The 13,623-nt window shown below is 36.5% G+C and overlaps 1 long non-coding RNA gene across 1 annotated transcript in view; it reads left to right on the top strand.

Annotated features, from left to right (window-relative positions):
- Nucleotides 1-3,689, top strand: part of LOC116531293 — a 187,393-nt gene extending 183,704 nt beyond the window's left edge. The window contains exon 3 of the long non-coding RNA XR_004260354.1: nt 3,394-3,689. This is a non-coding gene — a long non-coding RNA (uncharacterized LOC116531293). The remainder of the gene's footprint in view (nt 1-3,393) is intronic.
- The last annotated feature ends 9,934 nt before the right edge of the window (nt 3,690-13,623 follow it).

The following is a 13,623-nucleotide window of genomic DNA, read 5'->3' as shown; positions in this document are numbered from 1 at the left end:
ATAATTATAAATGATGTATATACTATATTTTTATATGTAGCATTTATATGTTATTTTTTGTTTTATGTATTTTATGCATACATTCACAATTATCTAAATATTCTTATAAAATATTTTAATGTGTGCATATTTAAAATACATAACATATCAAAACTTGTGTTAGACAAGAGAAATTTTCATTTTCACTCAGTCAGGACCTGAGCTGCTCTGAGCCAGGTTACAATTTTTGTAAGACTCCTCTTAACTCATGTCTATACTGCTCCAAGGGTTAGTCTCTAGAGATTGGGGGTGTTTACTGAAATCCCCAACTCGCTGGTGGGTTCCGAACTGCAATATTTATTTCCTAGGCCCAGTAAAACTGCTGAAAACTCTGTTTTAATTTTCAGAGTCTCAGTTTCTTAACCTCTTGCTTCACAGCTGAAGAATTTGGTAAAGACCTTGACCTTGTGCTCACTTGTTCATCCTCCCCTTTTTTACGGGATGTAAGCTGCCTTGAGGCCCTGAATTCAATTTTTGTCTCTCCATTGCTGTCAAACTGAGATGCTCAGCTGGCCTATTGGCCTCCTGGCCCAGGTCTTGACCTAGATTTTTCACCTTTTACCCAATGTCAACAATCAGCAACTGCTCCAAGGGAAAAACGGGTCTAAGAAGTAGGCTTATCTTTCCTTGGTTCTCTTCTCTCCGACATCTTGGCCCCTCAATTTCTGGTTGTCTCAGCAGCTTTGTGCTGCTTTCAAACTTATAATTGTGTGTTTTATCTCACTTTTCTCGTTGTTCTTGACAGGGGTTTCATTGTACTCTTGTGTACTCAACATAGCTAGAGTGGAAATCCTGGCATGACTAACACAATTTTTCACTGAGTATTTCTGTGTGGTATTTACAGTGCTAAGGTCTCTTTTTAATTAACACAAGACAATTTTATTGTCTTGTAATTATAATTTGGATGAATATTATATTATACATAATAGTAAACATGCATTATCTAAGTGTATAAAGGTTTAGAAAACTTATTTATGGATAATGTTTAAAAATATAACAGATCCTCACACTTATAAGTCCAAGTCTATGTTTATGAAAGCATTCTAGTTACAGAACTAATTTTATGAAACTAATTTTTGTTCACAATCCACGTATATACTTTTTATTTTGGGTTATTACTATTGTTGAAGCAATATTATTAACAAGCCCCATTCATATTTCCTATTCCAGCATCACTTTCAATAAGCCATGTAGTTCAATATGACAATGTAGTATATCAGTTTAGACATAAGCAAGTACACATTAGACACATTGATATACAAATTATTCATACTATTTTAAAATGACAGAATAGAAATCATGAAATATTTACTTTAATCCCTGATTTTAGTATAATAATTCATTAAATACACTGTGCCTGTATAAGTGGAGTATTTTTTAAAGGCTCATTGACAAATTTTGAGGTCTTCAGAAAAGTGATAATGTTAAATCAATCAGATTTTCAAGCCAATTGGATATGAACCTAGAATTTGGAGGTAATAGTGATGGACAAAGATTAAATAGCCCTTTATTAATCAGCCAGTAGCAAAAGCCCCACTGCCTTTGAAAAATATTGATTGAAGCTGATTGATGGACTTCATGGATGGAAAGAGAAACAGGAACTGGATATATCAACTCACGAAGCTAGGCTCATTCATTAAGGAGATGTAAATAAAGTTGTACTATTTATACATGCTGTCTGATTCACTTCAAATATGTTTTTATTTTAATAGTTTTCCAGTCTTTCTGTCTACATTGTGCTAAAAATACATATGCTGAAATAATATCTTTATGCACAGAAATGGAAAAAGGGGAAGGTAATTGTGCAGTCAGTTGTTCTTTTAAGCCAATTAAATTCCTTCACAGGGCGATGCCTCTTTGTGCTCCCCGATGCTTGCACTATGTGTTCACTCATCAACATATAGTTCTGCCCTTTCATTTGACATCGATGGGGAAACCGCAAACTATTAATGCAGCTGCCATACCATTTCGAGTGCAGATATTATTATTATTATGTATGCACTAAATCAACCAATATTGATCTACTATGGAGCATGTATGGACAGAATGTTGTGCAGACACTGGGGAAAATACAAAAGAGGAGCTTAAAGCCTACTGTATCTACTATGAACCTATGCGCGCTCTGTATTCATATCAAAACCCCATCTTGGCTCTTAAGACTCTTAGGGAAATTACAGCCTAAAATTAAGATTTGAATACTTGGTTCTACCTATCCTCTCTCTCCAGCATATGATGCCATTTTCCATTGCCAAAGAGAAGCAAGGCACTGAGGTCATTAACTTCAGTCGTGTCTAAATCACAGGGTCTGATAAATCACAGGGCTAATTTCTTTCACCTCATATGTTCATTAAAGGTCTGACCACAGAGGGATGTTCAGAGGAATGGCAGGAATGAGTTTCTCATCAAAAGGAGAAAAAGAGCCTTTATAAGATCTTTCACTTTGTAAACAGATATGCACATGATGCAGCTTACTGACCTCCACCCTCCATCACTGCTGCTCTGTTTAAATTTCCAGCATATCACAAAGGGAAAAACTAGACCTCCTGTTTAGAAAGCTACTTTAGCTACTGTAAAATTGTGGTCTGACTAGGCAAAAATTAGGAACACCAGAGTACAAGTTTCCTGGGCAGTAAGGAGGAGAGGCTTTTCTTATCTTGTGCATCTTACAGCATAGCTAACTTCAGGATGAGCTGTGGGTACAACCACTGGGGAGGTGCAGAAATCAATCTTGTAACCAGCTCTTCCTTCTAACACCTGAGCAAGCCCTACTCATAGCAGTCTCCACAGCCATCCTCTACCTTTACTTTCCTCTCAACGCCCACCCTCATACTTGTCCAGAGTCTCTGGGTACCACTGGGAGAAGGCTTTGGCCTGGGGGACCGCAGCTAGAATGATGTCAGTGAAAGCACTGCTGTTTATTATATTGATGTTTAAGAAGAGACAATGGACCAGAAATATGGGCCTGGAAAAGTAGATAATAAATTTCAAGAGAATATACTCATATATGAGGAAGTTGGTGAGTCGGATACATTAGGTAAATGAAATTTGCATGATTTTTATTGTTTTCTTTGTGAATTCAAGTTGCTGGTGGCTGGCCAGCAAGTAAGGAGAAGTGCTAGGCAGAGGAAAAGCTAGTTCAGGAAGTTTCTGTGGCAGGTGAGTTTGTAGTGGACTGAACATTTGTGTTTCCCACCCAAAATCATAAGTTGAAATCCTAACTCCTAATGAGATGGCACTAGGAGGTGGGGTCTCCGGGAGAAGACTAGGCCATGAGGATGGACTCTTCATGAATGAATATAATGCTTTTATTATAAAAAGGGCCACAGAGAGTTCTCTTTCTTTCTTCCACCATAGGAGGACATAGGAGGAAGATGTGATATATGAACCAGGAAGCAGGCCCTCTCCAGACACTGGATCTGCAGGCACCTTGATCTTGGACTTCTCAGCCTCCAGGATGGTGAGAAATGGATATTGTTGTTTAAGTGATCTACTCTGTGGTATTTTTGTCATAGCAACCCAAACAAAGTAAGACAGAGATATTTTTTAGAGATGTGGTCTCTCTGTGTTTCCCAGGCTGGTGTTGAATCAAACTTCTGACCTTAAACGATGCTTTCACCTCAGCCTCTTGAGTAGCTGGGATTGTAGGTGCATGCCTGAAACATAATATAAAATCAAGTACTTATGGATTATTTTATTTAATAAACACTTGAATAGAACTTAATTGGTGATATACTCTGCCATAAAAACTAAAAATATTAACTAATAGCAACTCTAGGAGTTTGGTTCTGTTATTGTGCCTGTACTATATAGGAAGGAAACTGAACAATCAAGAGGTTACGTGGCTTTGCCAAGGCTCATAACCAAAAAGTTGCAGGGCAGGGCTTGCATTAGGCAGGCTGCTGCTAACCTGGTGCCCTGAAGCACTTTACGGAATCTCAACAAGGCTTACTTAACCAAAAGTTAGGGGATGGATCTTGCTTTCAATGAGAACAGAGACAACTTCTCCCAAGACTAGCTGTTTAGGGAGCACTAGCTCAGCTTTGGGCTTGGGAGTGGAAAAAAGATGAAATCCTAAAAAAGAAATTTCCAGCATCAGATTTAGAAGGAGGAGGGTAAAAACAGGTGTGGCTGAAAAGGGAGACCACTCATGGAGTGACGTGAAACAGAGAACCCATGACTGCGGAATTTGGAGAAAACCGGAGTCCCTGGCATTTTGGCCTTGGGCTGACCCAGGAGTAACTCTCATGGGAGAGGCACTGCAAGGCAAGTGGAATTACAGGGTAAAACATTTTATGCCAAAAAAGAAAAATCTGGGAAACAAGCAGCCCCGAATGACCTAGAAGAAAAGGCGTGGGGCAGGAGCTGATGGAAGGCACTAGGATTTCTAGTTTGGCAGGCTCTCTCAGGCACAAGTCTGATCATTTTACCCCTACCCTCCACATCACAATCTCCTTTTCCCTATCCCTGCTTCTCTCCTGCCTCATCCATTCAAACCACTCATGTAGCTACTGCGTCTTCTCCTTGGGACGGCCACCCTGCATATATTCCTCCAAGCCTTGATGACTTCTCCTAGCCACACAGCCTGAACTTAGCTTCATGCCCCAGTGGCTACTTTTTTAGGCGAACAGAGTCACGCATCACTTGGCAACAGGAATACGTTCTGAAGGACATGTCAGGCGATTCCATCATTGTGTGAACACGAACAACATAGCATGTACTCACACAGACCTAGGTGATGTAGCCTACTGCACGCCCAGGCCATGTGGTAGAGCTACAAACAGCTCTCTTAGGCTGTAAACCTGTACAGCATGTGATTGTTATGAATATTACATGAAATTGTAATATAATGGCAAGGATTTGTGTATCTAACATAGAAAAGCTACATAAAAACACGGTATCTAATCTTATGGGACCACTATCGTGTGTGTGGTTTGTCATTGACCGAAATTTTATGTTATGACTGTATGTGGATACTTAAGAGTGCACTATCTAATTTATTATGAGGGTAAGAATTAAATTTAATTCAGTGAATACAAAAGAACAAATCTATGACAGTTAGATTCATAAACAATAACAAAACATCATTTGTACTATCATGTTTATTGTTATAATAGATTACTAATACTTGCTAAAAAGAGTCAGACATGTCACAGTTAATCTTTACAATAACCCTGTGTAATAGTCATACTTCCTATATTTAAATGAGGAAACTAAAACTTAAGGAGTTTAAGTAATTTGCCAAGGGTGGTAAGTACGTGAGCTAGGATTTAAACTCAGATTTATTACAAGCCTTTGGTCTCAACCGTTAGGTTATATCGGTTCAGATATAAATTTAAACCGGGACTCATAAGAATACATGTGCAGAAGATATATGTAGTTAGGTGAGATTGTTAATTATTTCTATGTATAAGAACCTCCTTTTTACCATTGATAAAATGGGGATGAGAATTACCTAGCTCACCGGATTTAAGCTAGACACTATTAATGAAAATGCCTTATAAACACTGAAGTGTAAATAATTACAAAATGCTACTATAATGGATTGATGCTGGCTATTGTAGGCAGACATGCACATATCTATACTTATACATACATATATTGGCAGTAGGTTACAGCTTGCGTGAGTGACTGGGCAAGCCATATGTAACCAGTCAATTAGTGCACTGAAAATCCATGTGCAATTCATATCTCATCGGTACTACTGTAGAGAAAAAAACAACAGAAAAATTTTCCATGATGTATCAGATTAAGAACGAAGAGCTAATGAATTAGAGGAGAAATCAAGAGGGAATAAACTTACAAAAAGAGTTTCCTAACCATCTAGTTTAATGAACTCACTAAAACTTTGAAAAGAAAGGGGCAACTGATTTAACTATTTCATAAGAAAATGTTTGAGAGAAATTTTGAATTTTTATCTGATTTAATAAATGTGAGACCCTGGGATCTCGTAGTTTTCTTCCTAGCTATTGACATTTATGAACTTTGGACACCTTGATGCGTCACTAAATAATTTGCCTTTTCTTTCAATGTAGAAAATCTTTAGATGAGTCCATTTTAATTCAAAATTTGTGTATCCAGTGCTTTTTGTTTATTTATTTAGACTTCCAGGGTCAAAATTCTACCACTGAAAGTAAAAGCACGTAACATCCAATAAGAACTTTAACAAAGATAATTCGTATTTACATCTTTTTTGTTCTGGAGCAGATTTTGAAGTTTCTAGTCAGCGTTTTTCAGAGACCTCATTCTAAAAATTATTTATCTGTGTCCAGCTCAACACCTCTGCGAGTAAATCACTCACCAATAAACTTGACTTCCTGGACGGAGAACTGTAAGGAATGGGTCACAGGCGATGTGAATCTGCAACAGCAAATGTCATGGATGTTTGCTTGTTGCAGCTTGCTAAGATGACCCAAATCCAGCAGAGATTTTGCTTTCCTGCTAACCACTGTTTTTCCTTGCCATTTTTCTCTCTTTTCCCCTCTTTTGGGTAGTGTAAAATGTCTTTCAAAGCAAAAGTTAGTATTCAAATTGTTTTCTGCTAAATCCAGTAAATCTAACAAATTTTGACTGATGCCTGCTAAGTACAAATGCTAAGAGCAGCATGTGAATCTGAGGATTTTCAAAAAGGGATTCTGCAATTAGCATGGGGTCCTGTATTCTTCCAGCAGGTAGTAAAAAAGAGAAACATCTAACAGTAGGGTTTATATCTCACCAAATATCAAGCAGACCTAAAATATGCATTAGAATCTTGGCTTCCCTTTATGTCTGGGGGTGATCTTGTAAGTTTCCGTCCTGGGCATGGAAGAGAAAATGCTCCTCTTCCCAGGGAGACGTGAAGGCCCCAATGACTGCGGCGTTGCCAGGGGCTGGCTGTGAGGCAGGCAGGAGCCAGCCCTCATTCAGTGCACACTGCCTATGTGCAGAATGCTGCAGGAACATGCAGTGAATAGACAGAGAAGGACAGATTTGTAAGCTGCATGTGGAACTTTATGCCTTGTAATTCTGAACTGTGCCTCTTTGATTCTTAAAATCCCCTTCTGAAAATATGGTGAGTCACGCCTCTGACCGTGGCCTGTCTGCTCCTGCACTGTGAAACTGTTTGAATCTTGGAGGAGCAGAAGCATTAAGTGCCATGTTGGTTTTAATTAAATTTTGAAAAAGACTCAACCATATCCTGCTTTTTCCTTCCATCAGGGATCCTACAATTATTAAATTAGGCTGGTGGTGTCTACTTTCAGAATCATGAATTTTTACCAGCAGATAATTTCTCTTTTTATTGTTGGATATTTTCTTGGTGCATTTTACGGCTCTCATCCTTGGCAGAGTTAATCTGGTTTTCGTCAGCCACAGTTCTGCTTGTTAATCTATTTATGGATTTTTACATAGTTTCTCCTTGGATGGTAAGTGTATTACCTCCAAGGATTCCTTTCAAGCCGCTTAGTAGAGCTTGCTCCTCTTTTTCTCTGTCCATAGTGTGTGTTTGTATCACCCCTGCCCTGCTAGCCTTTTGAACATTTTATTTCAGGGCTTTGCTGAAATGCTGTTGGAGGACCATATTCACAAAGCAGGCATATTTCTGAAAAGCTTTGTGTAAGTTGATTTACATTTTTTTTAATGAATGTTCTTACTTGTCTATAAATTTATCCAACCATTTATAGATCTCTTTTTCTGTGTCTGGTACCCTGTTAAGCACAGCGAGGGATACAAACAAATACACACACTCACCCCCCTCCCACATACCCTAAAATGGGAAAATATAATGCCATTTTTGAATTCTACCAAATGTTGAAAAAGAATTAACCTCAATCTTTTGCAGAAGAGGAAATATTCCCAACTCTTCGTATTAGGCCAGTACTCTGATACCAAAGCCACACAAAGACATCACAAGAAAGTAACTACTGCCCATATCCCTTGTGAATAGAGATGCAAAAAAGTTCAATAATAGTGAGCAAACTGATTTTGATAGCATATTAAAAGAATTATACCACATGTCCAAGTGGGATTTATCCTAGGAATGTGTGGGTGGTTCCACACACAAGCATCCACTAGTGTAACACACTAGTATTAGTAGAATGGAGAAAATGAAGTATGTGATCATATTGATGCAGAAAAAAGCACCTGATAAAATATAACACTGTTTCATGATTCTTTTTTTAAAAAACCCGTAACTAACTAGAAATAGAAGAGAACTTCCTAAACATGATAAAGGGCATTAATGAAAAACCCACAGCCAACCTTATACTTACTAGTGAAAGACTGAAAGCTGTCCTCCTATGATCAGGAATGAAACAAAGATGTCTGCTCTCACCACTTCTATTCAACACTGTACTGGAAGTTCTAGCCAGAGAAATTAGGCAAGAGAAAAAAATAGAAGCCATCCATATTGGAAAGGAAGAAGTAAAATGATCCCTTTCCACAAATGACATGACCTTGCAGAAAATTCTAAGGAATTCACCAATAAAACTATTGAGACTAATAAATAAAATTAGAAAAGTTTCAGGACATAAGACATATAAAAAGTCAGTTGTATGTCTTTACGCTAGCAATGATCCATCAAAAAATAAACTTTAGAACATTCCATTTACAATATCTTCAAAAGAATAAAGTGTTCAGGAATAAATTTCACCAAATATAAATTTATATTTGCCCACTGAAAACTATAAAATATTGTTGAAAAAAATTAAAGGAGACCTAAATAATTAGAAATAGATTCTTTGTTAATGTAATGAAAGACTTAATATTATTAAGGTGGTAGTACTCCCCAAATTGATCTATAGAGTAAGTGTAATCCCAGTCAAAATTCCAACATTGCAAGGAACCCCAAATATCCAAAACAACCTTGAAAAGAAACAAAGTTGGCTCACAGTTCTTAATTTCAAAACTCAATACAAAGCTATAGTAATAAAAACAGCATTGTATAGGGATAAGGATAGATATGCAGAAAAATGGAAGAGACCTGTGAGTTCATAAATAAACCATACATCTAAGGCCACTTAAGTTTCTTACACGGAAGCCAAGATTATTCAATGGGAAGTAATGGTCTCTTCAACAAATGGCACTGGGACAACTAGACATCCACATGCCAGAAAATGAATTCAAATTCTTAACTTGCACTATATTAAAAATTAACTCAAAATAGATCAATGGCTTAAATATAAGAGCCCAAATTATAAAAGTCTTAGAAGAAAGCATAAGGGTACATCTTTATTAACTTGGACTTGGCAGTGGTCCTTAGCTATAACACTAAAAGCAAAAACAACAACAGAAATATATAAACTAGATCTTCATCAAAATTAAAATCTCTTGTGCATCAAATGACACTTTCAATCAAGTGAAAAGATAACCAACAGGATGGCCAAAACATTTGCAAATTATATATCTGATAAGGGCCTATCATCCATAATATGTAAATAGCTTTTAGAATTCAATAACAAAAAGGCAAATTATCCAGTTAAAAATGGGCAAAGGGCTTGAAAAGATATTTCTTCAAAGAATATAAGAATGTCCAGAAAGCACAGGAAAAGATGCTCAATATCATTAGTCATTATGAAAATGCAAATCAAAACCATCATCAGATACCACATCACACCCACTAGGATGACTAGACTGAAAGCACTTAAAAAGTGTTGTCAATGATGTGGAGAAATTTGGACTCTCATAAATTGTTGGTGGGAATGTAAGAGGATGCAGCTGCAGTAGAAAACAGTTTGGTGAGTCCTTAAAAAGTTAGACACTGTATTACCATATGACACAATAATTCCATTCCCAGGTACTTACCTAATAGGATTGAAAACATATATTCAACCAAAAATTGTGTACAAATGTTGATAGCAGCACTATTCACAAGATCCCAAAGGTGGGAATGATATCCAGGATCTAATGAATGGATAAATAAGAAAATCATAGATTCATACAAGAAAATATTATTCAACCATAAAAATGAATGTGTTGCAGCATAGATGACTCTTCAACACATTATCTTAAGTGAGAGAAGCCAAACAGAAACAATATATATTGTATAATTTCATTTAGCTGAAACTTACAGAAGGTAAATCTATACATCCATAAAGTAGATTAGTTGTTGTCAGTGGCAAGAGGAGGGGAAAAGGTGGAGTTAATGGTTGTGGGATTTTCTTTAGGGATGATGACAATGTTACAGAACTAGATAGTGGTAGTGGTTATACAACATTATGACTGTATTAACAGCCATAAATTGTATACTTTAAAATGGTGAATTTTGTATTATGTGAATTTTACCTCAATAAAAATATTATTAAAAATTTACCATTTTCAAGTAGTTCTCAGCCTAGCTGGGATGGAACTAACATACATGAAAAATCAAGTAGAGGCAGTTCTCATCACAGCAGTGTGAAACCATAAAATGACTATGCAAGCTGAAATCATGCAAAGAGAGCTTAATACTCAGTGGGAAAAATTAATAGTGCTCTTGCTTAAAAATTTGTTAGAACATTAAGAATTCTTATGCTGCAGTCAGAAATGACATAATGACATTACAACTGATTGCACAGAAATACAAAAGAGACTATTTTGAACAACACTGGTCACAGAAGTTGGAAAATTTAGAGGAGATATATATATATTCCTGGAAACACACAGTCTTCCAAGATTGAATCAGGAAGACATTGAAACCCTGAATAGATTAGTATTGAGTTCTGAAATTGAATCAGTAATAAAAACCTGCCAACCAAAAGAAGCCCTAGATCAGATGAATTCACAGCCAAATTCTACCAGATACACAAAGAGGAATCCATACCGATTCTACTAAAACTATTCCAAAAAATCGAACGGTTGGAGAGCTGGCTCCTCCTTAACTCATTCCATGAACCCTGATGCCAAAATCTGGTAGAGTCACGGTGAAAAAAGAAAACTTCAAGCCAATATCCTGATGAACAGTGATGCAAAAATCTTCAACAAAATACTACCACATCATATCCAGCAGCATGTCAAAAAGTTAATTCATTGCAATCAAGTAGGCTTTTTTCCTGAGATGCAAGGTTGGGGTTGGTTCAACATATACAAATCCATAAATATGATTCACCACATAAGCAGAATTAAAAACAAAAACCATATGATCATATCAACACATGCAGAAAAAGCTTTTGAAAAAACACAACACCCCTTCATGATAAAAACCCTCAACAAACTAAGAGTCATCTACAACATAGGTGCCATCTATGACCACAGCAAACATCATACTGAATGGCCAAAAGCTGAAACCATTCCCCTTGAGAACTGAAACAAGACAAGGATGCCTACTCTCACCACTCCTATTCAACATAGTACTGGAAGTTCTAGCCAGAGAAATTGGGCAAGAGAAATAAATAAAAGGCAGCGAAACTGGAAAAGAAGTCAAGTTATCTCTCTTCATTGATGATATGATTCCACACCTAGAAAACCCTGAAGAGTCCACCAAAAGGCTCCTAGAACTGATGAATGTCTTTAATAAAGTTTGAGGATACAAAATCAATGCACAAAAATTAGTAGCATTTGTATACACCTATAACATCCAGGCTGAGAGTCAAATCAGGAACACAATCCCATTTACAATAGGCACAAAGAAAATGAAATTCCTAGGTATACAGCTCACCAAGGAGGTGAAAGATCTTTATGAGGAGAACTGCAAAACATCACAAAGAAATCAGGGATGACACAAATTAATAAAAAATTCCATGCTCACGAGTTGGAAGAATTAATCATTAAAATGGCCATATTGTCCAAAGCAGTTTACAGATTCAACATTATTTTATCAAACTACCAACATTATTTTTCACAGAGCTAAGCTAGAAAAAATTAGTCTAAAATTCATACAGAACCACAAAAGAGCCCGAATAGCCAAAGCAATTTTAAGCGTAAAGAAGAAAGCTGAACATCACACTACCTGTTTCTAACTATACTATAAGCCTACAGTAACCAAAACAGCATAGTTTGGTACAAAACAGACACATAGATTAATGGAACAGAATATAAAACTCAGAAGTAAAGCTGCACATCTATAACCATCAGATCTTTGACGAGGCTGACAGAAGCAAGCAACAGGAAAAGGACTCCCTGCTCAATAAATGATAATGGGATAACTAGCTAGCCATATGCAAAATGAAACTGGACCCTACCTCTCACCATATACAAAAATTAACTCAAGATGGGTTGAAGATTAAAATGTAGGACTTAAAACTGTAAAAATCCTAGAAAAAACCCTAGGAAATACCCTTGTCAATATTGTCTTTGGTAAAGAATTTTTGGCTAAGTCCCCAAAAGCAACTGGAACAAAAACAAAAATTGACAAATGGGAGCTAATTAAGCTAGAGAACTTCTGCACAACAAAAGAAATTATCAGCAGAGTAAACAGAGAACCTACAGAATTGAAGAAAATATTCACAAGCTGTTCATCCAGCAAAGGTCTAATATCCAGGATCTACAGGCAACTTAACAATTCAACAAGCAAAAATAATAATAATAATAATAATAACCCCATTAAAAAATGGACAAAGGGCATGAACAGAAACTTCTCAAAAGAAGAGATTCGACTGGCCAACAGACATATGAAAAAATGTTCGTCATTACTAATCATCAGAGAAATGCAAATCAAAAACCATATTGAGATGCCATCTCACACCAGTCAAAATGGCCATTAATAAAAAGTAAAAAAATAGCTGATGCTCATAAGGCTGTGGAGAAAAGGGAATGCTTATATACTGTTGATGGGTATGTAAATTAGCTCAGCCACTGTGGAAAGCCATTTGGAGACTTCTCAAAGAACTTAAAACAGAGCTACCATTCAACCCAGCAATCCCATTGGAAAAGAAATCATCCTACCAAAAAGACAAATGTACTCACATGCACTTTACTGTACAATTCACAACAGCAAAGACATGGAATCAACCTAGGCATCCATCAACGGTGTATTAGAAAAAGAAAATGTGGTATATATACACCATGAAATACTATACAGCCATAAAATAGAATGAAGTCATGTCCTTTAAAGTAACATGAATAGAGCTGGAAGCCATAATCCTAAAATTAATACAGGAATAGAAAACCAAATACCCACATTCTCACGTATGAGTGGAAGTTAAATATTGAGCACACATGGAAATAAACATGGAAAAGGTAGACACTGTGGACTAATAGAGAAGGAGGGAGAGAGGAGGTGTGGAGGTACCTATTGGGTGCCATCCTCGCTACCTGGGTGACTGGTTCCATACCCCAAACCCTAGCATCACAAAATATACCATTGTAACTAACCTGTACAGGTACTCCCTGAATTTAAAATAAAAGTTGAAATTTAAAAAAAGAATTATTGTGCTGTTGATTATAAGTGTAAAAGCATTTGCAAATGAAATAAAATAGTAAAATTAATATTTACTTACTGTGGTATAATTTAAAATATTAAAACTATTAAGAATTAAAGTTTTTAATTAAAAATGTATCTAGAGTTGCTTAAACACTGCTTGCCTTTGTTCTCTTTGTATAGCTTCTGCTATGGAGAGCTCATGTTCTCTATGCCTTAGCAAATTTTCATGCTCTTTTCTCAGTTTGGATCCGCCTCCGACATTTTATCCTTTG

The sequence above is a fragment of the Sapajus apella genome, unplaced genomic scaffold (genome assembly GCF_009761245.1).
Source record: "Sapajus apella isolate SASKATOON/1434 unplaced genomic scaffold, GSC_monkey_1.0 scaffold70, whole genome shotgun sequence".
NCBI lineage: Eukaryota > Metazoa > Chordata > Mammalia > Primates > Cebidae > Sapajus > Sapajus apella.
The sequence above is the reverse complement of the archived record's forward strand: the minus strand, read 5'-3'. Positions and strand labels throughout refer to the sequence as shown.